The sequence below is a fragment of the Myotis daubentonii genome, chromosome 4, assembly GCF_963259705.1.
Source record: "Myotis daubentonii chromosome 4, mMyoDau2.1, whole genome shotgun sequence".
NCBI classification, from domain to species: Eukaryota; Metazoa; Chordata; class Mammalia; order Chiroptera; family Vespertilionidae; genus Myotis; species Myotis daubentonii.
The window spans coordinates 41,591,213-41,607,649 of NC_081843.1; the positions used below are offsets into that span (position 1 = coordinate 41,591,213).

Consider the following 16,437-nt stretch of genomic DNA (forward strand, 5'->3'; position numbering starts at 1 on the left):
GGGGGGTGAGGGCATGAGCTGGGGTGGGGTAGGGGGCAACGTGGGGATAAGGACACATATGTAATATCTTAATCAATAAAAAATATATTTTTTAAAAAAATGAAAATTCAGGTGGATAGTCTTAAAAGGAAATAGTGTTTTATGTTACAACTATAGCTTTGGTCCCATCTTTAATTGAGAAGCATTTATCTGTAGAAAACATATTTTTGGATTTAAAAAAAGATATATATTTGTATCTCTCCAGAAAGTATCTAAAAAACATTTGAGTAAAATATTTGGTTCTCTTTTCTATAATTATCCTTTAAAATCCTTAGAGTATTTGCATTTTTGTTGCCTTTATGTACATGTATTGCTCCTTTCTGTGTTCATATCTTGTTCCCCACTTCTCACTTTTGTCACCAGCTCATCTTTGTGCCGTTTAGAGTGTAGAAGGTGCAGGCTATTGGGTCTGCAGGTAAGAAGTTGCCATGCTGCTAGGAAGTCGTGCTTTCTGTTTCCAGCTGTTTACCTACTTCCTGGGAAAAGTAATAGCTCTCTATAGCATCATGAAGCTTGGAACCAAATTTTTGCCATTAAAAACTGGCATTATATTGAACCATTCATTGAGAAATCAATCAAAATAAAAAATTTCTACTTTAAAAAAAATAGATTTTTTAAAAATTATGCAGGGAGGGCCCAGTGGATTTTTTTTTTTTTTCATTAACAAACCCTGTTCCTTTTTTATTAGAGATAAAAACAGTAAAGTCCCACACACCATGCCCTGTCCTGGGGGGGGGGGGGGGGCGGGGTGAGCTGTGGCCGCAGGCCCCGGCCCGGCTGCTCAGGCCTGGGGAGTGGGGGGGGCTGCTGGGCCTGGGGGGGGGGGGGCTGCGCAGTGCAAAATGCGGTCTCCGCGGGGAGCGCTCAGTGGCAGAGGGCCATGGTCTCCAGGTTAAGGAAGCGGACGTACATCTTGGTCTCGATGTCCATCCCCTGCCAGATCTTCAGGAAGCCGTGGAAGGTGATGCCCTGGTACACCTGGTCAGGCTCCGTCTGCCCCATGCAGACGCTGGCCGCCTCCATCATGGCCCCGTCGGCGATGGAGCGGGCCGAGTCCTCGATGTGCGGGTTCCCCGAGAGCAGCTCCGCCACCACATTTCGATATTCCTCCAGGGTGATGCTGCCGTCGCTGTCCGAGTCATCCATGTGGACAGAAATCGCAGCTTCTCTTTCCGGCACAGCTGCACCTGCTCCTCGTCCATGGTGACGTCGATGGGCTGGCCGTAGGCCATGATGGTTAGGAAGTCCTCCAAGTTGACCTCGTCGGCCAGGCCGCTGGGCCCCTTGCGCAGGTTCTTTGCCCTCCATGGCCGTCCGAGCTTGGGTTCTGTTTCCCAACAACGTGCTCTGGGGCCCAGGGCCTGGGAGGCTCAGCACAGCCCCATGAGGTCCTCTGAGACCTGGCGCCCGGCCCGGGACGCAGGGCTGCCTGGCTGTGCTGCGGGCACAGAGGTGGGACTCGCACTGGGGAAACCGAGGCTCCGAGCAGTGCAGCAGCTCACCGGGTCCATCTGACACTTTCCTTGGCATCAGGGGCTGCACTGCAGCCTGGGGCCGCCGTGTTTGCGCAGCTCAGAGACCCAGGAGGGTCTTCATGTTTTGAAATGGTGGAAAGAGTGTTTGGGGGGAAACCCAAAAGGATGGCATTTCATGACAAGTGAAAATTTCATGAAATTCAAATTTCAGTGACCGCAAATACAGTGTTACTGGCTCACAGCCACGCCCATTTCTCCACTGTTGCTGTGGCTGCATTCAGGCCACCGAGGCTGGGGATCAGCTGGGACAGACCCGGGCCTGAACTGTCTGCTCTCTGGCAGCGTCCCAGCAGCCCAGGCAGCGCTAGGAACCTGGCACTACCAGGGCAGGTCACGTGGCTCCAGGTGCTTTAGTGAATCAGGGCAGTTTGCCGTCCCTGGTCCGTGTCCGTGGGCAAGAAAGGGCATTGCCCGGGCGGGGCTCAGGGAGCGCACAGCAGGCGTGGTCACGGCCACCAGGCGGGTCCCGGTGACAACAGCTCTGGAGAGGCCTCTGCCACTGCCAGCCCTCACACGGACCCCAGCGGCCACAGTCCGGTGTCCCCGGAGGGAGGTGCCATCAGAATGGCAGGCGGGGGTCCCGCCCTGACTGTGCGTCCCAGCAAAGGGCCACTGGCCTGGGTCAACTAGCCATCAAGGGCAGTGCTTCGAATAAACTGGGCCTTTGCAGGAGCTGTTATCCTGCAGCATCTTCTCTCCCATGTTGCCTGATGAACTCCTGGTCGCTCTCTCCTCAGGTCTTGCCCCATGAGCCCTGGAGGGAGGACTCCCTACTCCCCCACTGTGAGCAGGCGAGGCTCCAAGGGGCTCAGCATCTTGCTCGGGCCTCGCAGCCCCCGTACAACCAGAGCTGAGCCGTTCAGGCTCACGCTACTTGGAACAGGTCAGGGAAGTCCTGATGGCCCGATCCCTTCCTTCCTCTTTCTGCTGGTTCTTCCTGTGTCAACGATCTCTGCAGACAGAGGGGTCAGGCCTGGAGCTCACACCCCAGGAGCCTCCATCCAGGCATGTGAGTCTTTCAACGCCAACAACACGGCATTCGGTGGAGGAGCTCTGGCCAGAGCCTCAGCTCTGGGACTCAGGCAGCCAAGTGCACCATCTCCCTGAGCCTATTTTGCCCTCTGTAGTCCAGGACAACAAGCAGGATAGCCCTTAGCGCTTTAGCACATCATCTCTGCACCCTCTCAGCGACCCCGTAAGGCAGAAGCTGTTATTACCTCCATTTAATAGATGAGAAAACTGAGGCAGCCTTCCAGGTGGCCCCCAAGGATCCCTCGCCCCTGTTCAGTCCCTTCTCCAAGTGTGAGGTGACCTGTGCCTTGAGAGGTTGGGTTACCAAAACTGGTGGCTTCTATCGGGGGTGCCCAGTCAGTCCCCCGCCTTGTCATGGGGACATCTCAGCCGGGGGAACCAATAGCTGCCACGTGCGAGTAGCCCTGTGGAGAGGTTCTGAGAGGCCTACTGGATGTTTGTGCTTAGTCCAGAAGTGTCGTGCGAAGACCAAAGTCCTCGCTCACAGGCTCACTCAGCTCGCGGGCTCTCACTCAGCTCGCAGGCTCACTAGTGTGGTATCAATTAAATACTTGTGGGTTGATTGACTACTCTCGGGGTGTGATTCAGTAATTAAGCTGAGGAGTCTCTGGGAGCCGCCAGGTGCCCACACTTGAGGTTTTCGCAGAACCAGTGGGCCAGAGCCTCTGCTCCTCCCCAGGGATGAAGCTGGCAGCCTGGGCTCCTCGCAGGCCCCCAAGGCCAGGCCACCCCGACCCCCCTGCCGCCAGGCTGCTGTGGCTTCCATGACCCGGGTACAGCACCCGCCCTGCCTCGCCTGATCTCAATCCCTGTTGGCTGTGACTCCGTTGCCCCATTTTGCTTACATTAAAAACGTCTGTATTTCCAAATAAAAAAAGAAACATAAAGGGGAGGGAATAAAAGGGAAGTTATTAAAAAAAAAGAAAGAAAGAAAGAAAGAAAGAAGTTGGGAAACTATTGAGTCCCATTCCCCAGGTGTTATCAACCCTTCCTTCTCTCAATTATTATCACCCGCCCTGTGCCTTCCTTCATGGGTGGTAGTTGGGGGAGGGGCAAGGGTCCTGTCTTCCCTGAGCCACCACCATTTTTTTATTCTACAAGTTCTTTTTACTATAGTTCATTTTTTTTTTTACCTCAATCAATTACTTCTAATATTTTGTTTTCCTAATAGCCACTCATTGGTTCTGTGTTATGTGGCTTCTATTAATGTGTAAAGAATTTTACAGGAAGTTTTATCAAACACATTTAAGAGGACAATATATAAATATACATACAATATAAATACATTTGTAAGGATGTATGTTGTATGTATACTGTATTTGTATTCTGTATTGTATTTGCACATACTGTATATGCAAATTTTGTATTGTATGCATTCTTTGTATATGATATGCATGTATATGTATTGTGTATATGTTATATATACACCCCCCTGAAACCACACCAGCACTAAAAACTCAAGTTTGAAAAATGGGTTATAGATCCCACTCTCAGAATTTTTTTGTGTGTGTGAGGGAAAAAATAAGTCTTTTAATTGATGGTTTGGTTGAATCAGGACCTGTCTCAGAATTTGACTTAACAAAGGCCACAGGATTCTTGCAAATTCCTGGAATTCTCTTGCCTTCTAAGCTTAATTTTGTATGTGTGGTTTGAGGGGCTTGCCAGAGGCCCCAAAACCCAGTAGAAATGCATTGACTGGTTGATCCACCAACATCAGCATTCTTGTTCATTGTCCTTCCCTTTCATTTCTCATCAAACCAATTCTTGGCCTGAAGATCAAATCTTCTAGTGCTTAGGGTTCTCCATAATATGGTTGAATTTCACAAATTCAGAAACATTCCCATTAAGTACATGTCCCTAATTGACTCTACAGCTCATTGTTTTCTTTCCCTGCCAGCATCTCTATATTCCCTAAAATACCCCGGACTTTCCAGTGCCTGGAAGTTTACAATACAACCTGATCCCATTGATTTCTTGAAGCTATCAACCAAGGATCTGATATGAGCAGAAAGATGGTTTAGATCCTCCCTACAAATCTTCCATATGGAGTTTCTATCTGTAAGAGCTATCCAACTTTCTAACGCCCCCTAGGTTATAAACAAGTAACCAACTAATACATTACCCACATTGGAGCACTGTTAAAATAAGGCACTGAAAATAAATAACTGACCTACAACAGGTATAAATTGAAACTGTCCTAAAAGACATATGGTCTTCTTAATTATAATTTCCTTGCCAAGGGCTACCTTCAGTTGTGATCTCATCCAGAAAATTCCGGTTGCAATTTGCTTAATGAATTCACATGGTAAAACTGAATTCTCTGGTTAGGACGTCTATTTTTGACCTTTCTGCTACCTCAGGGACTCTAATACCATCATCCTTCTGCCTCCACACAGTTTTCCTTTCGTTGATTGTTCCTGCAATGGCAGAATATGTTTGGAGTCCAGGCATGACATCTGCCCCCTTTTTTTCTATGCCTCTGATCTCTCGATTCCATCCTGGAACTATGTTGCAAAAGCACAGATATATTGGTAACTACAGTCCTGGGTGCCACTGTGGAAGAGCCAAGAACTGTAGTTATTTCTACAGTAGAAGAGGCAATAGAAGAATAGGGTTTATAGTTATTGAGATAAGAAAGAGTACAGGAAACATTTTTATTAACAAAGATCTAGAGTTAATTTAGGAAATGTTAGATGACTGACATAGAGGGGACAAGACTAGGCTAGAGATATTGGGAGTCACCAACACATAGAAGGCTTTTAAAAACATTGGACAATATACAAGGCTGGTTCAATATTCCAAAATCAATTAATGTAACTCATCATATCAATGGGCTAATGAAGAAAATCATCTATAACAGGGGTGGGCAAACTTTTTGACTCGAGGGCCACAATGGGTTCTTAAACTGGACCGGAGGGCCGGAACAAAAGCATGGATGGAGTGTTTGTGTGAACTAATATAAATTCAAGGTAAACATCATTACATAAAAGGGTACGGTCTTTTTTTTCAATGGTTTTATTCATTTCAAATGGGCCGGATCCAGCCCGCGGGCCGTAGTTTGCCCACGGCTGATCTATAATAATAAAAGTGTAATATGCTAATTAGACTGGACAGCCGAACAGCGGAACAACCATTAAAAATTTTTGCTCTATGTAAGACAACTGTAAAGAGAATGAAGAAGCAAGGTGCAGACTAGGATAAAATATATGTAAATCACTAATCTGATAAAGGAATGGTCTATAATATACAAAGAGCCCTTAACACTCAATGAAAAGAAAACAAGCCACCCAATTATAAAATGGGTAAAAGATCTGAACAGACACCTCACCAAAGAAGACATACAGATGGCAAGTAAGCATATAAAAAGATGCACAACATTGTATGTCATTAGATAATTGAAAATTTAAACAGGAAATACCATTACACACTTATTAGAATGGCTGTAATTCATAAAACGAATAATACAAATTGCTGGCAAGATTGAGAAGCAACAGAAATAGTCCCTTACTGCTGGTGGGAATGGAAAATGGTACACTGTGGAAAACAGTTTGGCAGTATATTACAAATCTAAATATTGTCTTACAGCATGATCCAGCAATCAAACTCTTCAGCCTGAGTTGTAAACTAATGTCGACACAAAAACCAGCACAAAAATATGTATAGAAGCTTTACTCCTAACCACCAAAACCCAGAAGCAATATGATGTCTTTCAATAAGTAAATGGATAAATGAACTGTGGTATATCTACACACAGGAATTATAATTCAGTATTAAAAGGAAATGAACTATCAAGCACTGAAAAGACCTGGCTTAAATGCATATTATGAAATGAAAGGAGCCAATCTGAAAAAACTTTGCGATCCAATTATGTGGTATTCTGGAAAAGGCACAACTATGAAGGCCATAAAAACATCAGTTACAATTCAGAGGTTTGTGGGAAGAGAGGGATGAACAGGGTTTTTTTTAACGTGGTGAAACTATCCTGTACAAAATTATAATGGTCATTATATACTTGTCAGAACACAGAACTATACAACGCAAAGAGCAAACCTAATGTAACCTATGGACCATTGTTAACTACAAAATGTTGTTATTAATTGTAACAAATATACCACACTAATGCAAGATATTAATAATGGGAAAAACTTTGTGAGCAGATGAAAGGGGAGGGTTGAGTGTATGAAATGTTATGTAGTATTTACTCAATTACTTTGTAAATCTAGAATTGTACTGAAAAATTAGGTCTAGCTATTATAAAAAAAAATAAGAAAAAAGCAGAAAAGAGGTTTAAATGATTTCCTAGGATACAACACTGACATTTAGAGAGATGAGACGCAATTTACCAAAAGAGACTGCAGGCCAGGCTGTGAATTAAAAAGGAATGGTAATGTGGTGTCCTGGAAGCCAAGTAAAGAAACTGTTTCAGGGAGGAGGGAGTGATCAGCCATGTCAGATCAGCCAAATACAGAGATTGCAACTTTCTAGTGCATTTAGCAGGTGGAGGTCATCAGTGACCTTGATCAGTGGAGTTTTGGGGAGTGTTAGGGAGCGAAGCCTGGATCCAGTGCTTCTGAGATGAATGGGAGGAAGGGGACTGAACATGAGTACAGACAGCTTTATAGCAAAAGGGAGCTTAATGGACAAAACCTCAAGAGGATATAGGGTTGAATTTTTTAAAATGGGAAATTATACAAAATAGTATGTGATGATGTAAATGATCCACTAGAAAGGGGAAATAATAGTAATAATGCAAGAGAAAGAGTAGGAGAATCCTGAAATGATGAATGACAAGGAATGGAATCTAATCCACAAATGGAAGGACTATGGGAGTATGAATAATTAATCCATCCATAACAACATCAGGTAAGGAAGAGTATATAGGCATAGATTCTGGTTGGTGGGATGATGTAGTAGTGGGGACTCAGAGAATTTTCTGCTCCTATTTTCTTAGTTAAGTTGAAATCATAGGTGACAGCTGCAAGTGATAATGGGAAAAGGGTGCTAGAATTTTGAGGAAGGGGAGAGAAGGTATAAAACAGCTATCCAGGAAGTGGGAGAGTGAAATGTAGTAGGATTGCCAAGTAGCACTGAGAGCCAACTTGAGTAGATGGCATGAATTTACAAGAGGCAAGAGGAGACACAGTTATATATATTTTTCTAGCTGTGTTTAGCTGAACAGGTGCAGGCTTAGATTAGTCAGAACTGGATTTAACAGCACTGTGACTTTGTTAGGTGATTATGCAAAGTGAGAAGGGGAAGTTTGTTGAGCATATATGCAAAAGAGTGATTATTATAAGGGTGGACCATAGAACCTAAGCTGAATAAAGATGCAAATTGGAACATAAAGCAAGAAGTGAGGGAGAATGAAAAGATGGCAGGAACAGTGGGTAATAGATGTGGAAATATTATGGTTCAAGATTCTAGGAGTGAAGTTGAAAGACAGTAGGTTGTATTTGGTGAATAAGAGTCTTCAAATCGTTAATATGGAAAAGTAGTAGATACTGGTAATGCCAAGTTCTTAGGGATCCCCAGTGGAGTGAATTAGGGTAGTGGTCAGGATAATTGGAATAAAGGAGGTTAAGGAACTGAGAGACCAGGCTATTTGGAAAGGCCATCTGCAGGCCTGTGCTCATAGAAATCTCCAAGCGCTGCTGCTGCTCTAGTGGCTGACACCGTTAGGTTAGCCAGACTTGCCTGTGTGAAAGCTATTAGTGCAGACACATTCCGCTTCTGAAAGATGCCATTTCAGTCCCACAGTTTTCAGACTTCCTGGAGCTTGACTGCTTCTGAGAAGCAGATATATTTTGCCTCATGTGCTGTGCATTTCAGGAGCAAACAAAAATGATGACACATTTCACAGGGGAACAGGACCAGGATCAAGGTTATGAATTCAACAAATATGAACTGTCAGATGCTAGAGGATTGGCTTAGTAGTAGAGACCTCAGGGTCAAAATACTCAAGTTTCCCTGCAACCAGAGATTCCAATCTCAAAAGCTTCAACTCAGTCCTTCACCCTTTGAAGGCAGATAAATTGGGTAACACAAAATTGATTGGTTAGGGTCTTTTAGATGACATCTTAAGACCAAAGCTCCATCTGCTTTCTTAGGACATCAGGTAATTCGAGGCTTTTTTTAGGAACAAGAATTGACATTACAAAACATGGCCAATGGAATGGAGACACTGATTTTCTCCTGGAAAATATTCATATATAAGTCACTCTCCAAAAGTAAACAGAGAGAGCAGCAATATGGTAAAACAGCAAACAAGTTCTGTATTGTTGGCTAGCTCAAAAATTTCCTTACCAGTATGAGTAACATGCATATATGTGTATATTTCAACTGGAGTGAAATGTCAACCCTGAACAAATGAAATGGTGGGTTGTTGTTTTTTTATGGTTAAGGACAAACACATGACTTCAATAAACAAAGCCATCTTAGAGACTTTCAGGTGTTATTGGTTGTCATTCTATTCTAATAATTCATTGTTGGGCAAATGTCAAAGAGAACTGGTTGTCCTAGTTATTTTTCAACATAGTCTCAGAGGAAAATGATCAAATATGGAAAATCTGTAATCTCTAATGAATGCACATAAGAGATTCTAAAACTCAAACTGCTTGCATAGGCATCACATCTGAGTAAAATAAAATTGATCACATCCAGCTAGTCATTGCTGCAAAGTTTTCAAAATGTTAAGCAAGTTCAATACATGGAAAAGTAGAGAAGTATATAACAGGATTGCTAAGCACATTTTGTACTTACAAAAAGTATAGTAGGTATTAGGGAAGTTGTAGGTAAAGGTGATTGCTGTGTTTGAGCATCAGGAAAATTATAGATTGCAGGCAAGAAATTGTAGTCAATAATGTCTTATCTTGTACATGTGTTTGTTCATGTTTTGAAATGCATTGCTGGACATGAACCATCATACTGCATGTGCAAACTCTTTCTTTCATGTATTTCTTTCCTCAAAGTAGACCCACGTTTCCAAAAGCAGGAAGTAGCTTCAGACCTGTAAAATACTTGACTAGTTACTGAATATACTAGTATTTAATGATGTCGGATCTGTCTTCTTTCAGAATTCCTGGTCTAGAAAAGTTTGTAAAGTACTCATACAAATTCTTCCATGAGAATATTATTTCCCAGCATGAAGATTAAATGGTGGCCCTGGTTCAGTGCTACTAACTGACTAGTTAAAGATGCTCTGCCTACCTTCAGTTCGCTGATATATTTGGCAATGATGACTGAGTTCACAGCTATAGATTAAATGACAGCCATTTAGGAAGTTTAGATTTTTCAAAAGTAGTGGCTATCACTATATCATATACTTTTTATAAGACCAATAAATGCAGTTTCAATGAAAAAGAAAGCATTTGGAGATGATTAAAAATGAAAACATACAACCAGACCAAGAATAATGAAGGCATTGCCATCCTTACAGTCATATACAACTGTTCAAGATATTCATCGTGACCATCACTCTTGAGCTCTCTCTTAGGCTTTCGAGTGGGCCCTAAATTAGTACTAAGGGAACTTGGCAGGGACAGGGAGACCCTGGCCTTTAAGATAAAATAGTACTTGATTCCATTCAGTACCACTGCCACGGTGCTTCAGAGTCAATTATTAAATTTAATTCTTTATTTTTCAAATGCCAGCTCACTTCTCCCATCAAGACACAAGAGCATTGAAAGGACCCTTGATGTGGTCCTATTCCATCATATGATGAAGGAGTCCCGAGCTCCCTAGGGAAAGATATGGGACCCAACCAAGATCTTGATTCGGAATGACACTCACTGGAGTGTCCTCAGAAGCAACATTTCCGAGTAAGGTAGAGGGGGAATTTTAAGTCCCCAGTTAGTTTTAGAATCTAGAAAGAACTATTACTTCTGTTCTCTAGGGCACAGTTCTCCTTTCAGGGTAGAGACAGAGACACAAAAATAAAACACTGTGCAGTCACTGATTATCTTTAGTTTGAAGTTAAAACTTTTGCTAAAGGCCAACTTATTTATTTTCCTAATATCCATGACGTTGTAGGAAGGCAAATATTGATCCAAACGATATAAATGGGAAACTGAAAATGAGAGCATTGCTCGAATTAAGCAGAAGCAGAAAACATGTCAGACCTTCCAAACTCATTACCCGTTCTTTCCACTGAACTTTCAAAGTAACTTATTCTTTAGCTCTAATTCAAGTAACTTTTTTTAATATATTTCCTTAGAGAAGAGAGATGAGTTATTTGAACAGGCTTTTTAAAGAATTCACAGTTATAACACTCAGATTAATGCCAATTCTACGTCCTCGAATATTCACCCAGCCCCAGGGCGAGTTAGTAGCCTTCTACAAGATGCATTGCTTCTGAGCTGATGCTTGATCATCTCACCACAGCTATTATTGCTGAACTACCACTGACATTACCCATTAGTATCTCTTTAGTTGCACAGTAGTCAAACTTTGGCATTCATAAAACCATTATCGCAATGCAGTTATTTACCAAATCTGAATACGTTGAGAAATGTGAAACTTGTTTTTTTAAAAAAAAAATAATAATAATAACCATCAATTGCAGCTTCTTGAATTTTATCTAGAAAAAATTTATGTGACCAGGCTATTGGGGTTGTATTCTTTGATACCAGCCAATTCTCAAATTCTCTGACACCAACGGGGTACCCAACAATTCAATTCATTTCTGACACCACCTGGTAATTAGGTAGACCCCACAGTTTAGGAACTCAGCTCCCCACAACCCCCACCCCCAAGTCTGCTCCCATTTCAGATGCCATCATAAGTCTCAGGCCACCTTCTGACTAACTGGCCATAAATTGGGAGTTCCCAGCACCTCCTCCTCAGGTTCAATAATTTACCCAAACAACTCTGAGAACTGAAGAAGACATTTTAGTGATGTTTACTGGTTTACTATAAAGGATACACATGAACAGCCAGATGAAGAGGTGCATAGAGTGAGGCCGGGCAAGGGCCCAAGCACAACAGCTTCTGTCGCTGTGAAGTTGATGTGTACCATCCCTCAGCACACGGATACGTTTGTCACTTCAGAACCTCTTACGACCTTATTGTTCAAGAATTTGTATAGACTTTAATCTCCAGGTGCCCCCTTTCCTTCTGGGGGTGGGTGGATGGAACAGAAAATGCCAACCCTCCATTCACTTGGACATTCTGGTAACCAGTTCAATCCTGAAACTATTTAGGGACCCTACCCTAAATCACCTTATTAACATCAGCTCGGGTATGATCAAAAGAGGCGCCTTATAAATAACAAAAGACACTTCCATAACTCAGAAGATTCTATGTGTTTAGGATTTATATACCAGGAACCAGGGATAAAGACCAAATATAGTTCTTATTATGCCACAGTTAATCACTTAATAATTTCACTTTCTGTATCTCCTGAGCTTTTAGGTACCATTGTAGAGAACAGTGGTAGGGAAAAGCAAATACAATTACTGCCCTCAAAGAGTTTAACCTTAGAGGACACTAGCCTCAGTCACATAAGCACAGGGTGAGGAATGGAAAGCAACATGTGGGATAAGAGGTCGGAAGGAAGTGAGGAACCAGACAGTAGGTGGGTGAGCTCCTCCGAGGCTGTGGACTTAGGAAGTCTTCCAGAGGAAGACCACTTTGAGCTCAGCTCATCAGACTGAGATTAAAGAAACAAATACAGCACGACGGTGGCAGAAGCCAGTTTGGAGGCACTGAAGATGAGTTTGAGCTAAGAACTAGAAAGACATGGTTTTCTGAAAATTAATCTAAGAATGCAATTCTTCAAATACTATGTCTTGTTTATTAAGTAATATTATAGATATTTTACTGATTACCATATACTAATATTATTTACTATTATAGGTAATTACTAATTGCTTACAAGGACTCATTCAAATCACATAACTGATCTAAAATGGTATGTTAGTTTGGGTACAAGAGGATAAGGGACTGGACTACACATTAATAGACTAGCATTTCTACCGACTGTGCCTCAGTTTCCATCATAAAATGAAAGTGTGAATAAGTGTGTTATTAGGACTCTTCCAGTTACAGGTCCTAGGAAATAGTCACAAAATGGCTTAAGAAAGAAGGGAAAACATTGGCTCACTCTTATTTCTGTGTGTCTCTTTTTGGTTTTTCTCCACATTTGGTTTTATTCTTAGACAAGCTCTTTCTACATGGGGTCAAGGATAGCCCAGGGCAGCTTAAAACTTTACAGCTAGCACTCTCCAAAGAAATGGAGTGTATTTTCTAAAAGTCCAGCAAAAATCCCAGGGAAGGTTATAATTGGCCTGTTGGTTCATATGGCCAGACCTATGCCAATCACTGTGACCAGGAGATTGGAGTACCCTGGCACCTGACCCCAGTAGCAGGCCAACTCCCGGGGATTGATACAGGGGTCGTTGCTTGTTAGCCTCCCTGGACAAAGGAGCAACAATTCCTGAAAATAAAAGGTGCGACTGAACAGATAAAATATTTGAATGACCACTTTAGTGAATTGTTAAGCATTCTTTAAAATAAATGTTCTACTACTCTACACTACGGACAGAACAGAGGCAGTGTGCATATTCTGAGACTCTACGAGGAGGCGTATGTTTTGATTTCCTCAGAAAGCTCTTGCCAACACACTGAATGGCAGTTTGCTTTGCCTGTTGATTCTGTCGTAAACATAATGTGCTTCTCATCTCTCCCCAGTTTCCACATCTTCATTTGTAATCGGCCACTAATGTTTTCCAAATGTCTTCACCTTCTCTCGCAGCACACCAGGAAGTCGTTTTCACCCACATACTCTCACGGAGAGATTTTTAAATCCCAGAATACCTAATTGGTTTTCACTACTAAAAACCTTAGGTTGCCAACTGGTTACAACAAAGATGAAGAGGGGAGAAATAAATATATCCACTGCCTGCCCTCCCACTGTGACCACACATAAGCCAGTAAGTACAACTTGCCTTTGCTGTTTGCCTGACTCTTGGTTTCTATCATTCGGAGCCCGGGGAGCACTAGCTTTTCAAGCTCACCCTTGCTTCCCAAAACACATTTTCTAGGTTGCTACTGAAACCAAAGTTTCTTGAGAAAGAAGAGAATAAGAAGATAAAGATAGCATTCTGTCATTTATTTTACATTATAAAGGGACCTCATAGCACTAACAATAAAGGATAATTAGTAAAAACCTTGAAAAATTGTCCAGGTTCCCTGTTGTTCCACTGAATAATGTATCGCCACATCATCCACCCACCCAAACCTGGCCAGGCTTCCTAAGGAACAGTCTCTCCCTCCTGTGGTAATTCTGCTCTGCCTGCCCCATCCCACCCCCCAACCATCTCCCCACTTCCTGCCCTGAATGGGCATTTTAGTGCTAATCACCATGATTTTTAGTATTTCTCTCTAAAAAAAATCTAAATCCTTCCCTAACAAGCAAAACTTAGCACTTTCCATGGTCTTTAAGTGACCATATGACTTTGTTTCTTAAGGACAGGTCTTGCCTAGCCCACATGGCTCAGTGGTTAAGCATGGACTTATGAACCAGGAGGTCACGGTTTGATCCCTGGTTGCAGGCTTGATCCCCAGTAGGGGGCATGCAGGAGGCAGCCGATCAATGAATGATTCTCTTTCATCGTTACTGTTTCTCTCTCTCTCCCTCTCCCTTCCTCTCTGAAATAAATAAAAAATATATATTAAAAAGAAGGATAGGTTGTCCCAACACAACCACAGGGATCCACCTAGAAGCCCTTCCTTACCTCTGGATGGCATAAGACTCACTCTGGTGGGGCTGTCATTTTTGGACACTAAAGTTACAGGAGTTGCACGCCAACCCCTTTCTAATGGCAAGTTAATTTAGCAATCTTGGCGGCTGAGTCCTGTTAGGTTAGGTGGCTCAGGAAGCAGCGTAGGAAATAAAGTGAGTCCAGTGAATCAGAAAAAGAAAGAAAAGGAAAAGGTTTATTGCGTCCCGTCCCTGGGAGACCAGTACCCCAAAGACAGGGCACTTGGATTCATGCCAACGGGGTGGGGGGGGGGCGCTTTTTTAATACTGCGGTTGGGTGAGGGGCGGGGACATGAGCTGAGGTATTCAGTTGAGGAAGCTTCAGCTGCAGGGGGTCAGCAAGGTATTCAGGAAGGAGTCAGTATCTGTGTGGGGGTCATGTTGATTCAGGGAGAAGAAGCCAGTATCTGTGTCTGGCATGCTGATCTGTTAGAAATGCCAGGGAGAGTCCATTATCTCATCACACGTCTGCATGTGTCTGATCCTGGGCTCTCTCCAACTTAATATCCTGGCCTTTTGGTGATAGAGGACGCCGACTCATTCTGACTACTTCCAGCTGGCCAGGGACGTCGAGGGGGTGTTTTAAAGGCCAGGGTTAGGCAGAGGCAGATCGGAGGGCCAGCTGAGTGCAGGGATGGAGTAGGAGCTGATTCACAGTCACCTGTGACATCTCCATGATCTGGGAGCGGATGAACTTGAAGAGACAGGGGGCTAGGAGAAAAAGACACAGATGAGAATCAGGGGCCCTATCATGGGTAGGACCCAGGTAGCTAAGGGGCTTTGGAACCAGCCGAAAGGAGAGTTTTCCCAGGAGTGTCTTGCACGTAGTTCTTCACTCAGCTTAGTCAGGGTCTGTATGTTTATGTTTTGCTCCACTACTCCAGAATCATTGATGTAGTAGCAGCATTCTTCCTGAAGGAATATGCAGGTTCCTCCTTTTTCTGCAGTCAGAAGGTCTGAGGTACACTGGTTCTGTAGGGCTACCTGGGCTATTGATGTCACTTGCCACTGTAGGGAGGCTAAAAAGAGGCGGTAGAAGACTCCAGGGCTAACTGGAGCTTGTCATTAAAATACTGAGCAGTGACCAGGCTGTTTCCGAGGGCCCCCCGGTGAGGTCTACTGAGGCATCGATGCTCACCCCTAACATGATAGGGAGGAAGGCGGCCCTGCGGGTACAGAGGTGGGATGGAGGGAGCAGCCAGGCAAGCTCCGACTCTCCATACAAAGTTAGTCGGGGAACAACTGTGACCACGAAGCAAGGCCCGGGGTCAGAGGAGTTCATGCAGTTGCTTAAGGTGCCGTTGCACCAAAAGAAGGTACCCGGGCTGGCCTTGGTGAGGCTGGCTGCGGTGTGGTATGACACAGTCTCTCCAGTGGCAACCCCCATAGGTGTTGACATCTTGATTACACCTGTCTGGGTTCCGCTGGTCGTAAGCAAAACAGACATAGGGTCAGCCAGTATTGGACACTGACTGGATGTCGACAGCCATCTGGATCTTTGTCTGGCATCCGAACATAGGGCAGTCCTGAGATCCTACCTGCCGGGCGACTTGTTTGCCGTTCTGGTAGTAGGTTTCACGGACCTTGAACCTCCACACATAAGCGGGTGGGGGTGGGTGTAGGTTGCTCAGAGCTGGGAGGAGAAGGAGGAGGGGAGGGCGGTTAAGGCAGACCTTAGTGGGGCCCAACACCTCACATTTATAGAAGTCATGCTGCTCCGGGGTCCTCTTGAGTCTGGAGAAGTGGTGCCAGGACAGGTCATCAAGTTGGGATCGCCAAGCAGCTTGGCCGCAGTGGAGGCTGTGAGGATTACAGTGTGAGGTCCCGTCCACCTAGGCTCTAAGGCTTGTGGATGTAGGTTTTTAAGGAGGACCGAGTCACCAGGGTGAAGGGCTGGTCCTCGGGAGTCCTGGTTGGTTGGCTCTGGCTTGGGCAGAAACCTGTTCTCAGAGCAATTGCCTGGGTAAGATATGGAAGATAAGTACCCAGGGGAGGAAGATCAGTAAGGAGATGGTGGTTGAGCAAGAAGAGTCAAAAGGGCTCAAGAAGGTGGGGCTCCTTGGTGTAGCCTGG

At 44.0% G+C, this 16,437-nt stretch overlaps 1 pseudogene; it reads right to left on the minus strand.

The window, feature by feature from the left end:
* Window positions 1–821: 821 nt before the first annotated feature.
* On the minus strand, window positions 822–15,763 carry LOC132232608 (calcineurin B homologous protein 3-like; annotated as a pseudogene).
* Window positions 15,764–16,437: the final 674 nt, after the last annotated feature.